The sequence below is a fragment of the Rhododendron vialii genome, chromosome 3a (genome assembly GCF_030253575.1).
Source record: "Rhododendron vialii isolate Sample 1 chromosome 3a, ASM3025357v1".
Lineage (NCBI taxonomy): Eukaryota > Viridiplantae > Streptophyta > Magnoliopsida > Ericales > Ericaceae > Rhododendron > Rhododendron vialii.
In genome coordinates this window covers 11,634,373-11,649,683 of record NC_080559.1, presented here as the reverse complement: position 1 = coordinate 11,649,683, position 15,311 = coordinate 11,634,373, and the positions used below count along the sequence as shown (strand labels likewise).

At 35.5% G+C, this 15,311-nt stretch overlaps 1 pseudogene; it reads right to left on the bottom strand.

Moving 5' to 3' along the window:
- Window positions 1-9,670: 9,670 nt before the first annotated feature.
- Window positions 9,671-15,228, bottom strand: LOC131321108 (uncharacterized; annotated as a pseudogene).
- Window positions 15,229-15,311: the final 83 nt, after the last annotated feature.

Here is a 15,311-nt window from a genome sequence, read left to right as displayed (position 1 = left end):
TCATACATAAGATTACGGGCTTATCTACGCGATCGAGCTAGCCGAGCTACATTTATCTCAAGCTCGGTTCCTAAATAAACCGAACATGAATATGAATATGATACGACACGTAATGTAAATAAACGAATTGAACTACGTTCAAAACTGAAAACCCCAAACTAGGCATGTTTAGTAAAAAAAATATTAGGATAAAACTAAAAAAAAATTACTTTTTCGATTCTCTAGACGAACTAATCGGGGTAAAAACTTTGTCGCAAAACAAGCAAATAAAAAAAAAAATTGAATAGAGAAAAAAAAAAAAGTCACTTGACTTTTTAATCCAAACCTAAGCGGTGGCTTTGGCTCTTCGTAAGTCTCTCTCTCTGTATACATAAACTAACCATAATCTTATACAAGCATCATTGATTTTAATAGTAAAACCAAAAACGATTTCGTGCTACAGAGCTACAGGCAAAGAACTAGCTCGAAATAATGGGATCAAGCTGTAGTCTTCCTATAACTAGGCGATGAGAAGTCTTCAATCCGCCATTCCTTCAACCAAGAGGTAGAACTTCATTCCTCAGAGCAAGAATAAGTAATAACATCAACTAGAAGATCTGCTCAAGGAACTGTTCTTCTTGAACTCGGAAGTGGATTCGTACTTTCGGAAAGTAGATTATGATGCAGAAGATTTGGAATTGATTTCAGATATCTCTTAGGATTTTTTTTAAGGCTTGACTTAGGGTTCTTTTTTCCTATTGATTCTGAAAGGTTCGTAGATGTGGTATTTTTGTTTAGTAAGTCTGAGTTTCAATATAGAGGAATTAGTTTTAAAAAAACAAAACAAAAAACAACCAAAAAAAAAAGAAAGGAAAGAAAGAAAGAAAAACGGGTTGGGTCGGGCGGGTTTAGGTTTGGCTTGACCCATATTCGATCCGAGCCGTTTCAACCCGTTTACTTTTTGACCTATATTTAACCCGCCCATATTTGACCCGCGACCCGTTTCAACCTGCCCGTTTGTCACCTCTAAGTTTAAGGTAGGTAGGGAGGAATTTAATGGCATAATGTGGGGTAGGTAAGCATTTATTGGACAAGTTTAAAAGTAAGTGAATCCTTTTCAAAAGGTAAGTACTAGCATATACTGTGGTATGTACACATAAACCATTAAGTAACTGCCGAATATTGTAATGGTAACAATTATCAAATGGTGTGATATGGATAACCTGATTTTGTGGTAAGTATAACATTAATGACGAGTAGGTACGTATTTATGTAACCTAACTAATGCATCATAATGAGGGTAGTTAATAAGGTAACTATCACAATAAATGTGATGTTACTTAATTCTACTTAATTTTTATTACTTGTAATTAAAGCATAATACCTTAACGATTAATGAAACTAAATGATTTATTGAATGAGTCATTACAGATCAATAGTTAGTGGTTACTCTTACATTAGTCAATTGAATCAATCATTTATTGATCGCGACCAAGACTACTATTAACTACTATATCTACTAATAACATTGATCACTATTAACCTACATTAACCAATTTATTTTAGCCAATTATATTAATGCTCAATCATCACTATATCATTAGTACCATTAGCCAATGACTTTGACTACTATAATCAATCATCACTTATTGAATAGGATCAATCAATTAAGCTCTCAATCAAATGATTTTGACTACTATAGTCGATTATAGAGATTAATCGCTACCCTACCACTAACTAAATAGTCTAATGCCAATTATAGCTACTAATTGTTATAATATCAGGTTAATTGATTGCAGAAATTATTTCAAATAAATTATTTAAATATAATTAGGAGATTAATACAATAATACAGTTCATATTTATTATTTTTAAAAATTTGTTATAAGAAACATATATACACAAAGTAAAAATTTAATAGAATATATTAACAACATTAATTGTAAGTTATTCATAATAATAAATGAATAATTGTTTTCACAAAAATATTTTTAAAATAATTTTTAATTAAAAATAATTTAATATATTAACAACATGAATTTAAAATAAAGGAATTTTTTTGGCTTAAGAACCTAGTTTTCAAAAATTGTTATAAAAAAATTGGTTTACAAATTAAATGTTATTAACTTATATTTATATTTTCACCCAATATTTGGTAGTCTATTACACAAATGATTAAAAAAATGACAAAAAGTAGGGTGAATAGAACAAAAAGTGGTGTGAATTTATAAATTTTCAATAATTAAAAAACTTTATGCAAAAGGGTAAATTTTCCCGCCAACAAAGTTCATTTTCACGCCCAAACCGGCTACCTGGAGAACAAATTAGAGAGAGAAAGGGCAAAAAAACGTTAAAGTAAAACCTTTAGTTGTGGTAAGTATGCCTTATTTTGCGGTAAGTGTCAGCATAAAATATGGTAAGAAGAGCCGGTATTCACGGTAAGTATAATGAATTTTTTTTTTTTTTGGCTGAAAAAATGCAAAACCACCTTACTTTTTGGGAGTGGTTTTGATCCAAAGGCCCAAATTAACCTAAAACCTAATCTAATAGTCCATATTAAATGGGGGCATCATAGAAAAATTGTTTATAGTTGGGCTCAGGCCATGGTGCTCCCAGACGGTTTTGGGAGCACCATACTTCCACTAAATATGGATCACTGAATTCAAAATAGATAAATCACAGCCCTTGGATCAAAACCAAAAACCAAAAGTAGGGTGGTGTTAGATCGCATTCCTCTTGAAAATAGATAAATCACAGCCCTTGAATCAAAACCAAAACCAAAACCAAAAATAGAATGTGCTTACCTTAAAAAAGCGGATCAGATTCAGATCACATTCCTCTTGAAGCAAAACACCTGCGTTTATGAAGATATCGTTCATAGCTTGTGAATTGAATGGAGACTTAGTAGCTGCTTAAGAGGTTTCTGCAGTCAGGATATTCTAGGACAAACAATTATAATGTATCAATACGAAATTGATGTAGAGCTAAGCAGATCTCAATTTCTTATTGATGCCCCACTGTGTTATAATATCCATACTTGATGTTGCAATCAAAATTTCTTTATCTACACCAATTTTGTGCACATGGCACACCAATGTTTAATGTACAGACCACCTATTGATAATAGTTCACAGAAAATGAGATTATTGATAGATTAATTCTTCACAACATCAATTGTATGATTTAAGTTTTTATTATTATCCCCATTCAATGAGTTCTACAACCACATCCACCTATCCACTAAATTGATAACATTATCTTACCAATCAATCGAAGATAGTTAACAAAAGACGATCAACTGATAAAGTTCAGTAATACAACCTTTAAGCTATACTCAGAGTCTAATCATGTTCCGGAAGTGCCGTATTCAAATGTATGCCCGAACATTCTAGGTTTATAAGCCCCATACTTTTTCAAGTTTCTATTTTGTCCCAATATCATATTCTAACCTCTAATTGCAAAATCCAAACCTCTAATTGTCTTATTAGAATTCTATGGTATTCCAACCTTCATGCAAGAAATCTTCTTTTTTCACAAAGCTTGAAGATAGTCCAACCAATTTTCAAAACAGTAAACAGTAATGTAAAAAGACATAGCAGATGCTAGCAACTAAGAAGCATGGATACGATACAGATACGTGGATATGTGATTTTTCCAAAAAATAGGATACGATACGTTGGGGATACATTAAATATAAAAATAAAATTTATACCCCAAAAAAATATAAAATTCCATTAATTAGGTTGTGAGGATGAGGAAACAGAACTACCAGTACCAGCACTAGCACTGGCAGAATCCATCAGATTTTACGGTTAAAAAAAACCTAAATTAGACAAGAGAGAGATGAGAGACGATAGGTATAGGTATAAAAAAAAAACCCTAACTCAGATTTTACTGTATAGGTATATATATACACGCACACACACTGATACACGATCCAGAGAGAGAGAGAGAGAGAGATTGATTTCCAGATCGACGTCTCTTGTCGAGAGATGAGAGACACTTCCAGATCGACTTCTTTCTTGTCCTACACTGTAATCGACTTGAATATGTACATATAGTGCATATCAAAATATATATGTACACCTAATTGCAGTTTTGACCCTTTAATTTTTAAGTAATAACAATTTTAACCTCGTGCATATCCAAAACGTAAAAAATGTATCCCAAACGTATCCACAAAGCATCGGGATACCAAAAATTAATGTTAAAAACTAGATACTCTAAAAAACGTATCGGACACGTATCTGGAGTGTATCCATATCTGATACGCGTACGGTACGTGATACGTAGGCTAAAATACAGTATCCGTGCATCATAGGCTAGCCAAAGGGGGAAAAACTAAAACAGAGGGTGAGATTGGTGGACACCTTACATGCATGAAAGATCAAGAAGCTAGGACCCCGGTGATTTCAAATCCGCAAGCAAAGAAAGGATTAGATGCAAGGATTAAAAAGCCATGCATTGCAGTTTAGTGCGAGAGAAAAAAAATCATGCATCACATTCATGTTGCATAACTTCAGTTTCTAGCATGTTATACCCAACTTGACTTCTCCCAACAACCCCCAATTCTAAACCCTTGTGAATTGCCCAAACCCGTTACCATTTGCAGTCTAATCCCGCATTACACATCCTAGCCCTCTCCAGTCTCCCCTTTTGAAGCCATCAATCAAACAATCGAAAAAATTAACTTTGTACATGATTAGATATGAAACGGTTGGTGAGATGATAGGTGTAGCACCTATAGAGAAGAAGTTGAGAGAAAATAGGCTAAGGTGGTTTGAGTATGTCTACCGTACACCTGGAAATGCAATAGTTAAAAGAGCGGATAAGATAGCTTTAGGTAGTAACGCTATGGGGAGGGAAAAACCTAAATTGATATTAGATGCTGTTGTGCGCAAAGATATGAGTCTAATAGGTTTGAGTGAACAAGTGGCCCTTGACAGAGCTCAATGGAGAAAAATGATTCATGTAGCCAACCCCAATTGATTGGGACTTAAGGCTTGGTTTGGTTTGGTTTGTACTAAAACAATCGAAGCAATAAAATTAACCTTGAATTTGAGTTGCCCTTAATATCAAGCAATCGAACTCTACATGTACTCCTGCCATATTCTGTCCACATCAAGCAATCAAGTTATCATAACCTGCAGTTAAAAAAGAGACGATTGTAAGAAATAACTTTCTATACATAGTTCGGAAAAACTCTTGCAAGGTCCTGCAATTCAGGAAAGGAAGAAATGAGATAGCTACCTCTTGACCAACAAAAAAGCAGCAGAAAATGATGATGATAAGTACTCACAGCATCATCAACAGAACCTGTTTGATCATAGAGTACCCTTTTCTCCTCATCACCAAGAATTGATATCACCTTCTGCAATTGCTGGAACTTTTCTTTTGCCTCCTATATGTAATGCATGAAGGTTAGTAAAGTAGAAAAAATCGGATCAAAAATCACATGGAAACTTGAAGTTTTTTGCCATGGGAAATCAATTCTCGCCTCATCTCCAGGATTATCTCTTGTTGAGATACTGTCTTTTCCACACCAAGCACTTGCTAGGAATTTGATTACCTTTTTTGTATTTACTGGCTCCAAGTCAAATTTGAAAACTGCAGAGAGCACTTGAAACGAAAAGAAAACAGGAACCATAACCATGCAATAACACTCCATTAACAACTTCTGATCAATCAATGGCAAAACTCAGTAAATCACTCCACTTAAAAAACTCAATTTGGCAACTTCTACTTACAGAAATGGAAATCCTAATTGAGAACCAAAAGCTAGAATGAGAATGAAAACACAATGGACAAAAAATACAAACCTTAACTAAACGAAAATAATACTCACCTAAGGGCATTCTGTCAAACACCTACTAAGCGTTTTCTTCAAATGGTTTGTCACTTTATTCATCCCCAACCATGGTGCTAAGGGCTAGCACCATACCTCAGTTTAAGAAATAAGACATCTGCACCACACAATAAACAAAGAAATCGACCGTAAGTTTAAAAAGAAAACCTCATATGTAGCAAATTTCATGTTTCTTCCTACATTATATTCAACAGTCTAGATATGAGCCTCTACTAAACAGTAGAAATCAAACAATAGAGGCAATGTGTAGGTTTATCAGAACTCAAAGCCCTAGAAACAAAAAAGAACATAACAGGTTCCTTCTGGGTAACGGCATGGTGTAGGTTTACCGGAAGTGGGTTGGCGGTGGTGTGGTTGGATTAGTCAGCAATGGGCCTGGCACTACAGAAATTCGAGAGAGCAAAAAAGAGCTCATGGTTGGGGATGAGAGAGAGAGAGAAACTCATCGGGATTTGGAGGAGGATCAATCCATTTTTCAGTTCAACTTTTCGATGTCTTTGTTGAGAGAGAGAGAGAGAGAGAGAGAGAGAGAGAGAGAGAGAGAGAGAGATATCTGATTGGGACCACCAACCGAGAGTTTGGTCCCAACCGAGAGTTACTCAAACTTCGGACAACTTTGTGCGCTACCATTGGTGTGCTCAATGAGCTTATGCAAAGGATAGTTGGCGTAATCAAGCAATTAAGTGTTACGATAGCAGGTGAAGTTATGTACTCTAGTTGGGTAAAAAGACAGGGGACTCCTAATTGGGCAAAAAGGCTTAAGTGTAGAATTAGGCATTTCGAAACCTCAATTGAAAGCATTTGATAGGTGTAGTAAAATAAAAGCGAAGGTATGAATAGATTTAGTTCAATTCCACCCAAGAACATACAAAAAGGGTATCCAATATGCAACAGACTTCCAAGTGAACAATTTCAGATTACAACAAAGAACACACACACACAAAAGAAAATCAAACAATAGATAGTTGAACTCCCACTTTCAGATTCTATCAAAGAACTTACAAAGCAACCCCCAAAAAAATTGCATACGTACATGGCATATGCAAATATGCCCGTGCCTGACCTGAGATACAATAATTCAAGTACTAATGATAAGCAACTCCAGTAAATTTAAACCAAGCGAAAATGATTTGCTTATGTACATGGCATTTCATACAGACGTTTTTACCAACTTCTTTACTAATACTTATCTTGAGCATTGGAAAATCAAGTCTGTAAGGAGCATAGTCGTCATCATCCTTCAGTTGATTTTAACTATTAAACTCCAAAGGACAATCAAATTGTTCAGCTGGTGCACACACATACAAGATGACAAAGGCAAATCTGTATCCCCTACTATCTATCCATCTATATGCATACACCAAGCTTCTCCTAAGGGCTTCCTTAACTTGCTAAGTAAAGGACCTCCCATTTTCCAAGACAATCAAAGTGTTCAGCTGGTGCACACATATACAAGATGACAAAGGCAAATTTGTATCCCCTACTATCAATCCATCTATATGTATACACCAAGCTTCTCCTAAGGGCTTCCTTAACTTGCCAAGTAAAGGACCTCCCCTTTTCTGATCGAATTTCGATGATCCAAGCCGCTCAATGTGTTTAAAACGTGATTTTAAAGGTATATGCATGAAATCGGAAAAAAATGACCGGGAAGGGCTTGACATTTTTATGAAAAACTGATCAGATCAAGCTCTTCCCGATCATATTTTTTGACGATTTCTCGGGTGTACCCTTAAAATCATGTTTTAAACACATTGAACGGTTCAGATCATTAAAATTTGATTGGAAACAATGTCAAACTCATGAGGTCCTTAACTTGTTAAGGAAGCCCTCAAAAGAAGGGGATTGATATATATATAAGGATTAGCATAATCTGTCTAAATGAAGATTTTAAGTATTAATCATGTTAAGGTTCTCTCCACAATTACAAAACTAAGAAGATTACATTCAGCTTTCAAAGTACATAAACAAAAGAAAACTATATAGGATGTGTTGTATATCCAAACGAGTTCATATTTTATAATCTCCACTCCACAAGTATATCACAACATGCACAAAACTAAAAGGAACATAAGCAGAAAGCCTCCCCCTTTTGAAACTTAAGGTGGAGACACATCCTCCGCAAACCTAGAATACAAAATGACACCATACTTAGTATAGTTCATGCTCAACCAACGACATCATGCAATATAACCATGTCCAACATCCCCTCCAAATTCCTAATCTCTACCCCTGCTATGGAACCAAATGCAACCATTACAACAAGAAGACTAGATAATGTAATTTAATGCTTCAAAAATGACTCAAAGTGACTAGATACAAGAATTTTCAGAAATTGAGATTTTAATTCATAACCATTGAATACTGTTCTGATCATATGTGAGTGAATAACGTAACTCTAATGATAACACTTAAACCATTGGGAAGTAGGTTTCTCTTTCTTTTCTTTTCTTTTCTTTTTCCGAATTGATAGGTCACGCAACAAAAACGGAGTTCGGCCAACCTTTCTACTAGTAAGGATACGTTGGAAAAGTCACTCAATGGAGCATTCAATAGGCGAAACAGAAACTTATATATGGAGGCAATATCCCATCTATTTGGACTTAGATCTATAAAGTAAGTTACCCAATAGTTTATGAATTGAAAGGCTATACCAATCCATAATTCAAAACCCTTTACCTTATGCATTTATTCCAAAGATTTCAACAAATTCAAGATTGCACTCTACAATATTAGTAGTTAAACTTTTAGGAAGTATCTGAACCATACAAGATTAGTTTCACGTATAGAGACACAAAAGGTTGGACAATGAATTTTAATAGCTAAGTCCTAGTTTGCTGCCATGGTTGCAATTAGATGGTTTACTAGGAACTAAATGTAGCGCAAGAGCAACCAAAATCACCTAAAAGAATATTAACTCGAGACTTCGCAGGGCTGGTAGGATAGTGTGGAGGATTGGCTGAAGATTCTGTATTGTCACAATATGATTTACGAAATGATATAGAATATAGGTGACCATATAAACGGGGAAGGGAACATACAAGATTTAAATGCCGATATACTATATACTATATATATATATATATATATATATATATATATATATATATATATATATATATCCCATAAGTACCACCTCATTTTAATAAAATGTGAACCTCTATTTTCCGATCAAATTTTGATGATCCGAGCCGCTCAATGTGTTCAGAACATGATTTTAAGGGTACCTGCGAGAAATTATCCCAAAAAAAAAGATCGGGAAGGGCTTCATCCAAGCAGTTTTTGTTTGTTTTTTATCGAGCGGTTCAAATAAAAATTGCTCAAATCACATTGAACGGCTCAGATCATCGAAATTCGATCGGAAAATATAAAAAATGAGATCTGCATTTTAACTAAAATGAGGACCCCCCCATGGAATACTGACTGTATGTTCGTATGTGTGTGTGTGTGTGTGTGTGTGTGTGTATAAAAGATATAATGAACAAGAAAGACAACATGGAAAAATCTATTAGGGTACATGAAAAAGGAAAAACATAATTACTTTCTAGTGCCTACCCACGATTACTTTAACAAAATTAGTTGTCCCACCAATTACTATATTTTCTGTCTTATCTTCCCTTTTCTTTCCTTTCATTTTCCTCCTTTTCCCTCTACCTTGCTCTTTTCCTTTCTTCACACCTTAGTGGTTGTTTATGTGGCTTATTTTACTTCTATTACTGATGCTTAAAACTCTTTTTACTAAAAATAAAAATACAGCTTTTCTGAACCTATGTAGCTGCCTTATTTGACATGTTGTAAAATCCAGTGCATTGTGTGATTTAAAGATCATAGGGACACCATAAATGGAATACATGCATCATTTAAAGCGGCAATTCTAAAGCAAACGTACAACTATATTACCATATAACGCACAAATCATAGAAACTGGAAACCAATGGAAAATTACCTCTCCAGCATAGAAAACCACAAAAGAGAACAAAACAACCATCTTCATTGTTGTAGCCCTAACCAACCCAAAAAAGCCAGAGCAAATTACTCAATCTAGATATGACACTGAACCAAAAGTAGCAAGGGAAATTACCACTGAGGTAGCTGATTGCAAGCTCTGTAGGGAGAAGTTAGCAACGAGGACAAGGAGATAGAGCTCAAAAAAGGAAAACTAAGAGTCCATGATGCTCTAACCCTAGTCCCATGGAGAGGGAGCGAGAGAGAGAGCCCATAATGTTCTGAATTGTCTGATCTTTAAATTAATTTTGATTTTGTCCACACACAAAAAACACTACAGATCAATTGAATCTCATATTGTAAGCTCTGATTTTTTAATTTGATTAACAACCACCCATATTAACTACACCAGAAAAAACATTGTTTGCAGTGTACAACACCATACAGTATACAACATGCGGAGAGAGAGTCTAGTTGAGTAATCGAATTGTATTTGAACACGAAAAAGCTGACTCCCATTATACATCTAGCTAAATAAGTACCTCAGATGCTACGGCAAAACTGCAAAAGTATGTTCAATTGGAAGTTCAAACTTCACATAGAAAGCAAAAAAGTCAAATCAAATGTGCATCCAATTGAGCCAATGCTCTACACACATATCTTTCATGTATAAACCATGTTCATGAAGTTAAAACCAATCCAGTGGGATCTAAGTTGTACTTTGGCACACAATCAAAGAGTACAGTACCCAGTAATGCAATGTAAACCCAATACAGATACAGAAAACCTAGATCCTAAACTCAGAAAAGGGGGAAATCAAAAACTAACCTTGGTTCAAGAGTTTGCTACATACGGGAAGTACCTGCACGAAGGGGGGCAATCTTTTGATGCTTAATCAACAGCTCCGAAAATTAGTGGCAGGTGAATGATGATGATAAGTACTCACAGCGTCATCAACAACCACTTTGATCATTGAGGCAGGTGAACGTGGAAGAAAAAAAAGCCATACATTGCACCGAGAAAAAACCATATTTCTTCCTTGCACCGAGAAAAAGCCATACATCATCAAAATGCCTCTTCCCCTTGCGCTTCCTTGCACCAAGAAAATACCAACTTAGTCTACCTGATTTCCACCTTTACCCCATATAGGTAAATCAATGTTTAAAAAGCCATGCATTGCAGGTGAATGCGGAAGAAAAAAAAGTCACATATCACATCCATGCTGCATAACTTCATTTTCTAGCACGCTATATCCAATTCGACTCCTTCCAACATCCCCCAATTCTAAACCCTTGTGAATTGCCCAAACCCGTTACCATTTGCAGCCTAATTCCGCACTACACATCCTAGCCCTCTCGAGTCTCCTCTTTTGAAGCCAACATTCAAACAATCGAAGCAATAAAAAATTAACTTTATACAAAAGCATCAGATTCACGTTGGAGAACTTTTATTCACCTTGAATTTGAGTTGCGCTTAATATTCTGTCCATATCAAATAACTCCACCTGTACTCCATCATGAAGGATATTGCCCACCGTAGAGGGTTCAAGCAACCAAGTTGTCCATTTTTCCTACCTCACCTGCATAGGAACTTAATGTTTAATGAAGCCACTATCCTATATCAAATTGTCACGTCACTATTTACCACAAACTTATACATAATGGACAGGCAATGACCACTTGAATTATATCATCCCGCACAACCAATCACCACAGTAGCAAACATTTTGAACAAGCAATGGAATCGCATGACCTACTCATAGTAGCAATGCTTTAGGTTCACTTCAAAAGGAATGAGTTACACATGTCTCTAAAAAACAAAGTAAATTAAAAGCAACCATTTTGAACAGGCAATAGAATCGCATGACCTACTCATAATAGAAATGCAACAGGCAATAGAATCGCATGACCTACTCATAATAGAAATGCAATAGGTTCACTTCATAAGGAATGAGTTACACGTGCCTCTAAAAAGATGGCCACAGAAAGGCACATAACCAACAAATTACTTATGATCACAACGTTTGATCACTAAAGTAACCAAATGCAAAATTATAAAGAACTTGCCCCTAAGAAACAAAGACAGAGAGCATCAGAAAAACTTAAATGAAGATGCAAAACAACAATCCATGAAGAGATGAGATATTTTACCAAACCAAACCAAGCTTTATGTCCCAATCACTTGGGGTTGGCTACATGAATCCTTTTCCTCCGTTGAGCTCTGTCAAGGGCCCGCTTGTTCACACAAACCCATTATACTCATATCTTTGTGCACCACAGCATCTAATGTCAATTTAGGTCTACCCCTCCCCGTAGCATTGCTACTCAAAGCTATCATATCCGCTCTCTTAACTACTGCATCTCCTGGTATACAGTAGACATGCCCAAACCACCTTAGCTTATTTTCCCTCAACTTCTCTTCTATAGGTGCTACACCTACCATCTCACGAACAGTTTCAACAGTTTCATTTCGAATCTTATCTCGTCTAGTCTTACCACACATCTACCTCAACATTCTAATTTGCGCTACACTCATCTTGCTCACCAGTTGTTAGATATTTTACCAAATGGAGTAAAACAAAAAAATAAATTCTAATGTTAAACATAAAATAAAGAAAGAAGTATATTTCATCTATTGTTATGCCATAGTCCTAACAACAATGTAGGAAAGGAGATTTGAGAAAACAAAACAGAGGAATAAAATCTTAAATCTTTGATACCACTTCAAATCAAAATTTTACTAAAATATTGTTCCATCAATAACTTTTAGCTGAGAACCAATGAAAATAACATATATAGATAAATAAAGTGAAGCTTGTGATTAGCCCTCAAAACAAAGTTTGATCACCTTTTCCAACAGAGCTCCAACAAAATTTGGAGCTGGAAGCTTCTGCCTCGGGATCACCCATCCATCGTTTTCTGAAAATTAGCATTACCTAAACCACAGAAAAAGGAACGGAAACATTTCTTGTCCTGAGCCTGAGCTAGAAAAACAAAGATTGAGTGCCAGAGAGGGATTGCTTGAGAGGGGAACTGATGAGGGTGTGAGATCCACTTCTTTAGAAACGCAGAAAAGAGGAAATGCTAAAGCATTTTGTTTGCAACTTATGTAGCTAAAAATCGAATTCGCTAAAGCATGTGTACTACAATAAGGTGTATGGTACATGCTAATCGGTTTTGACCCTTCTATTTGAAAGTCTCACTCTTTAAAATTTTTGAGTTCTAGATGCCTTTTTGTGAGCTAAATTCAAAATTTCTTGTTTCATGTTGAAGCAAACGTAAACATAAATGCAGTACAACTTTCTGAGGAAAACTTTCACTGAGGATTACTTCCATTGAACAATTGGAATGCAGGAAAACAAAGGAAGTATAAACTAAAACAACTCTAGTGAATAGGCACCCCATAGAGAGAGAGAGAGAGAGAGAGAGAGAGAGAGAGAGAGCAGTTACCTGAGAATATCACAGAGGCAAAGCTAGATTTAGGCCAAAACTCTCTTCACAACTGCAATCTTCACTCCAAAATCTGTAATCAGAACAAAACCATTAATTTCATAAATTAATGGTTCAAAGATGGGTTTCAGAAATTAACAGAACCATTAATGTCACTCCGAAGTCTGTAACCATTAAATTGCAATCAGATCCAGAAACTCTTTTTAATTTCAGAAATTCTTTTCGGTTCAAAGATGGGTTTCACATTGCTTGAGACAATTGTTAATGTAAAAGTCAGAGGAAGAACTTATCTGGTAGCTCTCACCAAAGAAGAATATGACGGAATGAGCGTTTGTTTGTGTGTGTGTGAGAGAGAGAGAGAGAGATTCAAATAACCATCGTTGAATCTGTTGTAAATGACAGATGGATTTCTAGATTCAATATCAGCCCTTGGATTTATGTTTGTCTCAACCAATTAGCAACTGACACATACACATAAAAATGAGCTCCCTTGTTAGAGAGATAGTACTATTATAAGCCTATAGTACTATTAAAAGATTATATGTATTTACGTGTAAAAGATTATATGTATTATAAGCCTATAGTGTCTTGGGTTATGTATAACCCATATATTGAGGCTATCCAACGCCCATTGAGCAGTGGTTACCTTTTTCCCATTATAATTATAGGCTAGACAAACATATGAATAGAGACAGCACAAGGTGATAACTGACGTCTACGCCTTTTCGAAGAGCAAAATCAAGAACCCAGCCATGGACCAAGTCCTTCTGCCCTACAAGATAAGGATTTAATACTTACCAAAGACAGCTTGAAGGGTGGGGAGCAATAGGAGAACATGAAGAATGTGAAGAAAATGTATTGTACCGTATGCCAAACACAGAGCCATGCGTCTCAAGAAAACACAGGTGCCATGATTTCAACAAATCTGTGAATTTTCAACAAAAGATAATCAGAAAGACAATTTACCATATGAAGAAGTTATGTGGAAACCCAAAAACGAGTTTGGACATATAAAATAGATGTAAACTGAATACATACGTTGTACATGGTGGCAAGTGTGGATCAGTGCACCGTCTCTCTTCGGTTCCTCTGGAGGACAAACTTTTTAAAATAAAAAATTCAAAAGAGTATCTAGCAATAGTAAAGTTTATCTGACGAAGCAACAATAAATGCAGATCTTCTCACTTGTGAACTTCACTGTCATCCCTCTTGTTGGTCATCTGCCATGTAAAACCACCATTTGGCTCCAAAAACCAAGCTGAGAAATTTCTAATCCATGCTTCCTCACCAATTTAATATATCTGCATTTAATTGATAACATTAATAAACCCAGTCCATTTAAACATCTTCATTCAAAAAGATACAGAAATTTTCAATCACTCCTCTGGATCAAAATGCTCAACCCCGATGTCTTCATCCCAAATAAAAACATAATCGCAGGTTGCCATGATCCTAGGATGCAGAAAATTTTTGGCATACCACCTTGTACAAATTTCAGCGAGTTTAGATAAAATTAGGTAAAAATTTGTTAAACAAATATGCTTCAATAAAAAGCCACTGCAGCCTATCTAAAGACGTTATGAGGCAAAAATAGGCATAACAGATTTACCATTTAGTATGTTTCCAGACACTTATATGGATAGCCCACTTTAACCACTCAAATTCATCCCACTCACTTGTCCGACCATCATAATGGAACAGCAAAATGGTGAAGTTCTGTAATAACTGTAAAACCATGTTCCATGTTAAGTTGGAGGGCATCACGAAGAGAGAGAGAGATCAGCCCAACCAATTTGACTACCACATCAATATTCTTCTTTTGATCATAACCCACAGTGAAGGCTATGAGATACTTTGGTTTGACAACTAAGTAATCATTACTAAACCACTTAGTTAACTTAATTCAAAATAACAAAATCATTCACTAATCATGAGAGTGCAGTCATCCGCAGCATTTTGTGTTAAGAACTGGAAATTTCTGGCAGCCATCCATGTTATGAAGACCCAAAACAAGTTGAATGTTGGTCTTTATTTTCCACATCACTCTTATCCTAGAGCCTAGAGCTCCTGTT